Below are 12,054 nucleotides of genomic sequence, written 5' to 3'. Positions count from 1 at the left end.
CGCCATGATGCTTGTCAGTTTTCAATTTTGTAAGGAGGGAGTTGAATATGTCATTGAGTATCCCTTTGATCCAGTAGGTTGTTGTTGTTGTTATTGTTGAGGAGGATGACACACTCATTTCTACCACTGGGTCATCCCTGATCATGTGTGCTTTCATCAAAGACGTTCCTCCTGTTACCATCTCATGCACCCCACATGCATATTTCTCAGACAGCATTACCAAAGACCAAAAAAGTAGGGTGTGATTTGAGGGTGATTTGCCTACTATTTTTAGCAGGTTGAACAACTGCCTACACATTCTTTCATTTGTTCATCAATAGGTAGTAGTTGTTTAACCCCAACCAGCTTGTAACTGAAAAAAAAAAGGGCTCCAACTGTGACCATCCCAACATTTTATTCTATCTAAGACTGTATTGTGGAATGTGCATTTTTTTTCTTTTTCTATCATGATGTAAGGGAGAGTTAGAAACTCCCTTACTGGAGTGGCCCTAATCTCAAATTGATGATTCAGAAATTATTCTTTTTCTGATATTCATAAATAGGTTATTTTCAACTGAAAATAAAAAAAAAAATTTTTTTAAAAAGATGAAAAAAGATGAAAACATTCTGTTAACTGTTAACAAATATTGAAGAATTAAATGTTTCTTGTCTTCGAGCTAAGCCATTATGGCTTCTCTAGTTTCTAGTTAACGGCCATAGACCACCATTGAGATTTCTAATTATGTGGATTTTCATTATATACAATAGTGTTTTCAATCACCCCACCCCTCTCGTTTTGTATTGTTCTATGGGGCTTCTTTCAAATCCTCAATTACGGTGACTTCATACATAAGTGATACCCTTTTTTTTTAATCTTTTTTGGGATCAATTATTGCATAACATATTTCGCATTGTTGGCATAGTTAGGAATGCATCTCTTACTGTCATAACCTAAATAATTTTATAACCGCCCTAAATGGATGATTACAGTATTGTGAATCTAGGTTTGGGGAATCACTAGACTAAGATGATGCACATATTGCCCGTCAGTGTGTCCCCCACAGACGGGCTGTCGCACTGTGCCCCTACAATCCGGGTTCAGTTCAAATTGGTTTGTGTGAGACTGTTTTGTGCCAAAATAGCGAGCAAATAGATTTGATGTGCTCTCATTTAGATAAACAGACTCATGAAAATAGTTATTTCCTCATTTGTTAATGATAATTGTCTCAATTAAGAGATAATTACTAATAATCAGTGCTCTATGCTTATAAACAGAGTGGAGGAAGAGATGATACAGTTTTATTGAGATTAAGTGCAGGTTGGATACTTTAACAACTTCATAGTTTGCTCTTAGCAACTCTTACAAACAGGAAGTTTATTTAATTATCTAAAAATAAACTGGAGTTTCACTTTTTGATTAGGTTCAAAAGTGTTGTTGTAACCTGTTATTTTGATTACCCTAAATCTGTTACAGGCAGCAATGCCAGCAGTGATTTTGTTTTTAATTTCACCACCAGTTTAGTTTTTCTTTCGTACGGCTGATAATTCTTCAGTCATTTGTTGCTGCCATCCACCTTTTAAGGTATCATTAACTGATTAAGAACTGGATTGGTAGAGATTGTGCAAAAGTTGTGCCCAAGGCCCTCTAAATGGTTTCAGATTAGGAAAACCTGTTAAAACCACAATCGATGGCAGTAATGAAGATTTCATCTGACATTTCAATTATAAAGACTTAGTCAGAAGATTTAAACACTAAACTTCTTAATGACTTCAGCAATTTTTTCTTAACTTATTCAATCTATAATTTCCTGGGAAGGAAATTACTCAATGTAGTTGCAGCTGGAATTGTAGTCTTACAAAGCAAATGCGCTTGCTCTACAATCTTTCTTTAACTTTTATAAACTTCATAATTTTTAACATTTTCCATATTGTGCAGCCGCGAAGCATATGTTGGAGTATTCAGAACGGGGAGAATATAAAGTTTCATTCCAGCCCTGGTTTTCTTTGCTCATAATATGGAAAACCTGTAATTTGAAACAAAAGGGATGCAAGTTTCTCAGCAGGAAATATCCTCCTGTGAAACAACTAAACTTCAACAGTTTATTCCAAAGAAGTTAACTACTTAGTTGGTTTGATTTGAAGTGGATTTCAAGTTGTTCATCTTTAGTTTTGAGAAAATATGTAAATGTCTTGTTCTTCTCTAAAACTTTCAAATTAATTATTGATATTTTTAGCAGCTGCTTTGCTGGCTCCTAATTTGTTTGGTTATTCCATTTGGAATGGTTAAGATGGTTAACACCTCTGTAGCAAAGTAATCATATTTTAATATAAGTAAATTGTTTTACCTTAAAAGACCAAACTTCTGTTAAAGGAAGTCTCTTGAGAGTTAACGTTGTGTATTTGCCATAAATATTGCACAAAACAGTCCAAAGATTCAATCTTTGGTGAAACAGAAATATGAATGCAGTCAGTTTCACTTAAATCTATACTAAATAATTTGGTTATTTGTATAATCTTTCAAGCAACCCATTTAGTTTCAAATATGTAAAATTGATTGGTCACTTAATAAGATTATTTCCCTTAAAGAGTCAACAAAATATAGCATAAAACTGGACATTAATTTGACATCAATCTCTACGACAATGAAGAAAGCTGATCAGTTAGTTGGGAGTATGTAACTTTTTCTAAAACAAAGCAAATGTTAAAATGTATACCATCTAGAAAATTCTTAAAATTCCAATTTAGTATATATATATATATATATATATATATATATATATATATATATATATATATATATATATTTATATATATATATATATATATATCGTTCGATTCTTCGCTTCGTTCCGTTTCTTATCCTCCCAGTATTGTTTTATATATATATATATATTTATCAAAGCATGGTTTTGAAAGTACTTTTATTATTGAAGATTTCAACTACAAAAAAAGCCCCCACCCCCATCAAAAAAAGAAACAAACTAAACTATCACTGTGAGATAGTTTTTTTTTTTTTAACACAGCAAGGTATTTACTTTTTTCTTTGTTTTTTTTTTGTCTCTCTCGTGTGCTTCTTTCTACAGATATATCAGTAAAATCATTTCTCCAAGTTTTATGTTCATTCTCATATTCTTTCATATTTATTACTTTTGAATGAATAAAATGATTTTGGAAAGTCTATAACTGATGAGTTACAATGTGTGACAGTCGTCAGCACTTCACTGAAGCTGATGTCAAACAGGTGTCAATAACTTAGACTACTGAAGTTCGGATTCCAGTATATTTTTATCTTATTTTCAATTGTGCAATAATGTTCTTTAATAAACAGATCATCATTGTGGATAAAATTTATGACAAAAAAGAAAATAATAATTTTTGAATCTTGTAAGGGACAATCACTATATTTCTTTTTTGATTTCATTGAATCCTACATTTGACTGACTCCATTAAATTTCTCTTAATTCAAACGACACTGTTATCGATGAATCATTCAAAGTGTGTGAAAGTGATTGTTGAGACATAAATCTGGCTCTGTTCGGATAATTGAACAATATCAAAGGAACGTAATAGACCTCAGCGGGAAAAGTCAAATAAAAGTCAATAGTGATTCACAGACTGCTTGGAACGTAACTAAATTATGTATGCACAAAATGTCCTGTAAGTAATAAATGATTCTTTAATTCTTGTTTTATTATTAGATAATCCAAATATGTGTAAACGTAACCATAATACCTTATATACTGGAAACTCATAAATCCATTCCCTCTGATATAAATTTGGTTGATTGCATCAACATTTCAATCTCTGATGCTCTGTAATTAACCAAAACCATCAATGATAGTTATAGATTTCTTAGTTTTAGTGAAACTTGGCCCATCATCATCATTGTTTAACATCTACTTTCCATGCTGATATGGGTTGGACGGTTTGACTGAGGGCTGGCAAGCCAGAAGGCTACACCAGGCTCCAATCCAATCTGGCAAAGTTTCTACAGCTGGATGCCCTTCCGAATGCCAACCACTCCAAGAGTGTAGTGAGTACTTTTTACATACCACCAGCACAGGACCAGTCAGGCAGCACTGGCATCAACCACGCTTGAATGGTGCCTTTTATGTGACACTGGCACAGGTGACAATCAGGTGGTACTGTCATTGGTCATGACAATGGCTTCACTTGCCTCAACAGGTCTTTGCAAGCACAGTTTATTGCCCAATGATTGAAGGATACTCTTAAATGGGCTGGTTATACTGCACTGGCATAGGCCATGATTATGGTCTCACTTGGCTTGCCTGGTCTTCTCAAGCGCAGCATATCTCCAAAGGTCTTGGGCACTTGTCCCAGTTTCAGTTTTTTCCAATAGCAATAAACATTTTCTGGAACTTCACTGATAATTTTTTGAGCTTCACTTTTCTATAACAGTGTCTCTGTTAATATTCATTGTCGTTATTAAGGTGGTGAGCTGGAAGAATCATTAGCACGCTATGCAAAATGCTTTGCGACATTTTGTCCGGCTTTACATTCTGAGTTCAAATTCTGCCGAGGTTGACTTTCCCTTTTATTTGATACACAAACTGTATCCATTATAACCTTCGAACAAGGGAGGTCAGCCGCTTCACACTGCCAGTCAGACAGCTACAGACGTGTTTCAGGGTATTTGCCCTTTGTCAATGTAGCGTAGTCAGACCCAGCAGGTGTCGCCACTGATCGTCTCTGTTCGAAGGTTTTATTTACCTAGTTTCGGTAGCTGTCTGACTGGCAGTGTGAAGCGGCTGACCTCCCTTGTTCGAAGGTTATAATGGATGCAGTTTGTGTATCAAATAGCTAGCTTAAGGCGATGACCTCATGGAGCTAATAAACGACAGCTTTAGCCTTATGTCTATAAGATTGCCATATTAATATGGCGATAACTATTAATTTACTGTTTGTCTTTTAGGTTCAAGAGTGTTTCTAGCTGTTATTTCTTGCAGGTCAAGAGAGTACACAGGTTTCTTTATTGGTTCACTTGGAAGATGTAAAAAATTTCTTCTATCAGCCATTGATGTATTTGCTATTACTTAATTAAATCTGCGAGCTTGTAGAATGTTAACATGTGGTACAGAATACTTAGCTTACGTTCTGAGTTCAAAATCCACTGAGGTCAGTTCTGCCTTTCATTCTATCAAGTTCAATAAAATGATTATCAGTTGAGCGCTAGGCTTGATGTGATCAACTGGGCCCCTTCCCTCTAAATTTCAGCTCTTCTACCTCTAGTAGAATGGGGGGAAAAAAAAAAATCTAGGTGCAGGTGTGGCAGTGTGGTAAGAAGCTTGCTTCCCAACCACGTGGTTCTGGGTTCAGTCTCACTGCCGGCACCTTGGGTAAGCATCTTCTATATTCTTGGGCTGACCAAATCTTTGTGAGTGGATTTGCTAGATGGAAACTGAAAGAAGCCCATTATCACCATTGTGTGCATCTTTGTGGTATGTGCCCACCACTGCTTGACAACTTGTGTTAGCAGTTCAACAAAAAGAGAATGATAGAATGAATGCCAGGTTTGAAAAAGAAAAAATTACTGAGGTCAGTTTGTTTGACTTAACCTTTCAAGGTGGTGCCCCAGCATGGTCACAGTCCAATGACCGATACCAGTAAAAGATCAAAGATAGAAAATATGGAGATGGGAGAGGAGAGGAAATTGCTTAATCTCTCACTTGAGTCCCTTCTTTGCTTCTTTTTTCAAACATTTCCTACTAAGAATAAAAAAAGTTATATGTATATGAGTGGCTGTGTGGTAAGTAGCTTGCTTACGAACCACTTGGTTCTGGGTTCAGTCTCATGGCGTGGTACCTTGAGCAAGTGTCTTCTACTAAAGCCTTGGGCTGACCAAAGCCTTGTCAAGTGGATTTGGTAAGACGGAAACTGAAAGAAGCCCATCATGTATATATGTATATATATATATATGTATGTGTATATATATATATAAATGTGAGTGTATATGTTTGTGTGTCTGCGCTTGTCCCCCAAGATTGCTTGACAACTGATGCTGGTGTGTTTACATCCCTGTAACTTAGCAGTTTGGCAAAAGAGACGGATAGAATAAGTACTAGCCTTACAAAGACTAGGGGTCGATTTGCTCAACTAAAAGGTGGTGCTCCAGCATGGCCGCAGTCAAATGACTGAAACAAGTAAAAGAATATATATATATAGGCGCAGGAGTGGCTGTGTGGTAAGTAGCTTGCTAACCAACCACATGGTTCCGGGTTCAGTCCCACTGCCTGGCATCTTGGGCAAGTGTCTTCTGCTATAGCCCCGGGCCGACCAATGCCTTGTGAGTGGATTTGGTAGATGGAAACTGAAAGAAGCCCGTCATATATCTGTATATATATATATATATATATATATGTGTATGTATGTGTGTGTTTGTGTGTCTGTGTTTGTTCCCCTAGCATTGCTTGACAACCGATGCTGGTGTGTTTACGTCCCCGTAACTTAGCGGTTCGGCAAAAGAGACGGATAGAATAAGTACTGGGCTTACAAAGAATAAGTCCCGGGGTCGATTTGCTCGACTAAAGGCGGTGCTCCAGCATGGCCGCAGTCAAATGACTGAAACAAGTAAAAGAATATATATATATTACAAATGATGCTAGTAGACTTGAGAATTGAGTGGTGGGCGATGGGGGAAGGCCCTGCAGACAAATACTAGTGATGGCAGTAGGGTTTCCTTCAGCGTTAAGATGCTGGATCTCCTGTACATGGTTAATATGATGCTTCTGTATTTTACCATCTCAGCCCTTCCCATACCTTCCACCCCACCCCCCGACCCCCCACCGTTTACTTTATTCAAACATCCAGGAATTTTGACTGTAACGTCGACAGCTGCTTCAGGGAGTCTCTAAAACCCTTCTCTTACTATTCCTCCTACCTCACAACTATTGCAACTACCACTGTTGTTGCTACTACTTCTACTACTGCTGCTGCTGATGATGATGTTGTTGTTGTTGTTGTTACTGCTGCAGCCTCATGTTTTGGAAATTGATTCTACAGGAAGTCACACTCATTGCAGTCACTCAGACATAAATGTCTGTGAGTAGTACTTGAGAATTTCCCTTTCTTTTTACTGAACAAAAATATAAGATTAAAAAAAAAATACATTTAAAAAAAAAGAAGCAAATGGCCTAAATTCTAGTGTGTTGTATGATTTCTAATGTTTGATGGGCTCTTCCACCACCACCACCACTACCACCACTACTAATACTACTTCTACTACCACCATTTTAAAAGGAGATGGTTATCAAAAGGATGTCATTTTTCTGTTTCTTCCCCTCTAGAGAGGAGTTTAACAGTTTTGGGTTAATCATTTAATTTGATTGATCCCCTCTCGCTCCCTTTCTCTCTCACGCACACAGCGTTCGTCCAATAAAGAAGGCCTCTAACCCTTTCGTTACCAACCCGGCTGAAACCGGCTCTGGCTCTGTAGTACAAATGTCTTGTGAGTGGATTTGGTAGACGGTAACTGAAAGAAGCCCGCTGTATATATATATATATATATATATATATATAGTGTGTGTGTGTATATATATATATATATATATATATATAACTCGCTCTGAGATTTATCATTGTTATATATATATGTATGTATGTGTATATGTTTGTGTGTGTGTGTGTGTATATGTTTGTGTGTCTGTGTTTGTCCCCCCAACATCGCTTGACAACCGATGCTCGGCGAAAGAGACCAATAGAATAAGTCCTGGGGGTCGATTTGCTCGACTAAAAGGCAGTGCTCCAGCATGGCCACAGTCAAATGACTGAAACAAGTAAAAGAGTAAAGAGTATAAACACATTTAACTTCTTATTCAAAGTGTCATGGAGGGTGGAGAATCACTGGTCAACACGTTTATGGATTATCTGTTAATCCAATTCCGTTATTTGTTAGGTTTTTATGTCCTACCCCCCACCCCCATAGATGGTATTATAGATTAGTGAAATAAAGCATCAGAGATGTTTATTTATTATATGTTGCAATTTGTGAGTGAAAGCATCATTAGTTATGGGTTTTCTGCAAGCCAAGCATTGGTTCATTGCATTTCTGACAGTGAGAATGATGACAAAGAGGTTTTATTCAATGCAGATCAAATATCTCAAAGGACTTCATTTGTAAAGCAGCAGTTTTACCTGTAATTATTATTATTATTATTATGCTGATAAACATCACTAAATATATCATCATCATTTAATGGCCGTTGTCCATGCTGATAGTAACTTCAAAGTTTTGGCCAGATAAGCCATCATTGGACTGTGATGTATTGAAGTTAATCTTGGCTTTACACAGACTCTCTTGAGCTAAAATCTTTCTTGCATATATGGGTTTGAGTTGTAACTGGGTTTTAAGGTGGAATGTTATGGAGAGGTGTTTTGGAGAAATTTTTATTGATCAAGTTTGGGGTTATATTATTGTTTAGAATTTATTTATGTACATAGAACTTTGTAAGCAGGTGTGAATATCTACTTAGGTGTGTCTAAAAGAGACACACCTTTTAGACACACCTAAGTAGATATTCACAGGTAGGCAGAGGATGTGTTAAGAATTTTAGTTATTTTTGGTTTTATTGGATTCAATCCTTTGCTTTGACAATATAAAGGTCAAAGGTTCAAAGTTTACTCCAGTATCTAAAAACTTAGTAAATAGGGTCAACTTTTTTTAATGGAATTTTTTTTAGAAGTTCTCAAATTCGTCTGACATAAAGCCACTTCTCTCAACTCTAATCTTCATCTCAGTCGAGGGTTACTTAGTGACCTCCCTAGTGCTAACACCATGGGTAAAAAAAGCACTGGGTCTACTTGGTAAAAAAGTTAACATCAGGAAGAGTCTTTAGTTGTAGAAACTGTCAAAGCATACATTGGAGTTTGGACCATTTTCAAACAGAATTTGTATCCTAGCACTAGGGTGGCATTAAACTGGGCAACATGATAAACCAACTACTACTCCTGAGTAGCTAACAGGTAAAAAAGAAGTTCCAAAATATTCCATGCAAAACTACAACACAAATCATTCTGTCAATTAAATTAGTGAAAGATAACTGAAAAAAATTTCAGATAATTTAGTTATTTTAATTTTCACCTTAATCATCCTAAAGTTAGGTGGGGTTGCTAGTATTTGTCCTCAAGGGGTCTCTTCTGGACTTGAGAACATAGTTTAGTTATTGCATTCTGAGAATGATATAAAATGTAGAAAGATTGCTTTTATCAAAGAGTAGGAACCAGCTGGAATGGCGCCATGTTATTGTAGATGATTGTGGCAGTGTTGGTAGTGATGGCTATGATTATGTTGGTTGGTCCAACATCAACAATGAATGATTGGTAATTAAGTTTAACAAAGTCATTAAATTAACACTGCATTTCTTAATTTTAGAGCTTCTTAACCCTTTACTGTTCATATTATTCTGCCAAAATTAATGCTTTTTTATCCACATTGTTTTGAACCAATCATGCATTATCTTGTAGCTATGAGATTTTGATGAGGTTGCTGTTAATTTTTAAAACGATATTGTGGGGTTGGTGTGAGAGACCAGATCTGGCCAGTTTGAACATAAAACAGGCAGAATACTTTTGGCCGGATATGGCCGGTTTAAATGCTAAAGGGTTAAATCAGGCAAATTGTGTTGTACTGCATTGGCTTTTGGGTTGTGTCTGTGCTTTGGGCAGTATTTTGCTACCCTTGCCTTGGTTTAAACCAGGGGTTCTCAACTAGGGTCCTTATTGTCCTTGGGTGAGGTGCATATAAGATTTTATAAGTTTGTATACATGTAATATATTGGTTATACTTTTGCAATGCATGAAATATTTTTAACAATTTTTTAATACAAATTTCTAATAACATTTAATTATTTTTTTTTAAAAAAGCAATTAGGCCTCGAATAGGAACCAAAGAGGCCCATGGTTAGAAAACTGTTTGAACCACTGCTTTAAAGTAACTCGCCATCTTCATCAGTTTGTGTGTGTGTGTGTGTGCATGAGTGCGTGTGTGTGTGTGTCTTAAACTGATAATCAACAAAGAAACCTGATATTCCTTATCTTCTGTTCCTTCTGAACCTGTCATGTCTGATAAATTTCTATAACCCAATGTGTGTGTGTGTATGTGTGGTGCGCGCACATGTGTGAGTATATGCACACATGTGTATATGTATGTGTGTTTAGCTGTGTATGATTAAAAATTTACAGAGTTCACAACTAGTTTGACACCAGTAGTTTATCCGTGGAATGGAGGTCAGCACCAGCCTCAGTTCTCTTTTTGGTTTGTAAAGAATTTCAAGTGAACAAAACCAGGTTACTGGCATAGTTCATCATAAGCCTTCTCTGCTCTGTTAAAAAGCTCCATGGAGAGAATTTCTTCATCATATGCCATTCCACACTAACAACATATTTTCACTGAGTTGAATTTTGTCAGAAACAGATCATTCCTAATTAACTTGGCTCCTGGAATTCTAGTTAAAAGTATTTGGTAGTTCCTCTCTTTTGTCTGCTGATTTACTTCTATCTTTATTTTATATCACAATATCTGTGGAGGCACATGGCCTAGTGGTTAGAGCAGCAGACTCGCGTCAAGGGATTGTGGGTTCGAATCCCAGACTGGGCTGTGTGTGAGTTTATGAGCGAAACACCTAAGCTCCACGTGGCTCTGGCAGAAGGTAATGGCGAACTTCTGCTGACTCTTTCGCCACAACTTTCTCTTACTCTTTCCTCCTGCATCTTGCAGCTCACCTGCGACGGACCAGTGTCCCGTCCAGGTGGGGAACCTATACGCCAAGGAAACCGGGAAATCGGCCCTTATGAGCCAGGCATGGCTCGAGAAGGAACAAACAAATCACAATATCTGAACAACAAACATTGTTGGCTCATGTTTCCAGTCACTCATTGCTTCACTATATTTCTGATGGTGAGGGCAAACATAAGGAGTGTCTGACCTGATGTTTGGAGGAACTTCATTTGTAGAACATTGCAGTTTTTAACATTCTTTTCCACCAAATTACTTGCTGATATGTCTGTGAAGGATGCATGCGTATCCTTCATCAACTTATATCAGTAAATACCTATTTCTTTACTACCCACAAGGGGCTAAACACAGAGTGGACAAACAAGGACAGACAAACGGATTAAGTCGATTACATCGACCCCAGTGAACTGGTACTTAATTTATCGACCCCGAAAGGATGAAAGGCAAAGTTGACCTCGGCGGAATTTGAACTCAGAATGTAACAGCAGACGAAATACGGCTACGCATTTCACCTGGCGTGCTAACATTTCTGCCAGCTCGCCGCCTTTTATGTCAGTAAATATACACACACCACACACATCCACAAACACTCAGTTTTCTTATAGTTTCTGTCTACTAAATTCCACTCATAAATTTTTGGTTAAATTAAGGCTACAGAAAAAGACATTTTGGCCAAAGTCTCAGACAGTTGGTCTGAGATTTGGGAGTTGTTTTTCTTTACACGTATCTCTTTATTTATCACAATTTAATTACAAAAAAACGGAAAAGAAAAATGGCGAGGATTAAGCAGCAGGAAATGGATGGGGAGGGAGCAATGGGCTGCACACGCCAGAACAAATGGTATACTCAGCCATGTCCTGCAGTCATGACCACAAGGATGTTGCCTCAGAGAATGGCCAGCGACATTGTGCTAATCATAATCAGTCATTTAAATTTATTTATACATTTTTCTAAACCCAGCCTAAAATACTGTATAGAACATCAGTTTGTAGACAGTGTAATAAGGACTATTTTCTTCAACATCTACTTCTATTCTGAAGACAAGAAAAATGATTTCGAAGGAATTGTGGCTGCCACTCCTAGGGTGTTGAGCAACCTTGTAGAGGATGCTTTGTTACATCAATTAGGATTTTGTTCTTGGTTCTAACCATTCTATTTCACTCAACTACACTTACCACCCTTGAGATGAGCCAATGGTGGGGACCTCTGCTCTCTGTGTTCACATAACTCGTTAGAAATAGCGAAATCACCCTCAAATCACAACCTACTTGTTTTCGCTAATATTGTCCTGGGTTTGCTGGCACAAAGGCAAAAAGACAGCATGG

General features: G+C 37.1%; 1 protein-coding gene across 4 annotated transcripts in view; it reads left to right on the top strand.

Moving 5' to 3' along the window:
- Positions 1-12,054, top strand: part of LOC115213915 (ras-related C3 botulinum toxin substrate 2) — a 267,882-nt gene that overhangs the window by 124,611 nt on the left and 131,217 nt on the right. The gene's annotated exons all lie outside the window — the stretch shown is intronic.

Source organism: Octopus sinensis, linkage group LG7, assembly GCF_006345805.1.
Source record: "Octopus sinensis linkage group LG7, ASM634580v1, whole genome shotgun sequence".
NCBI classification, from domain to species: Eukaryota; Metazoa; Mollusca; class Cephalopoda; order Octopoda; family Octopodidae; genus Octopus; species Octopus sinensis.
The sequence above is the reverse complement of the archived record's forward strand: the minus strand, read 5'-3'. Positions and strand labels throughout refer to the sequence as shown.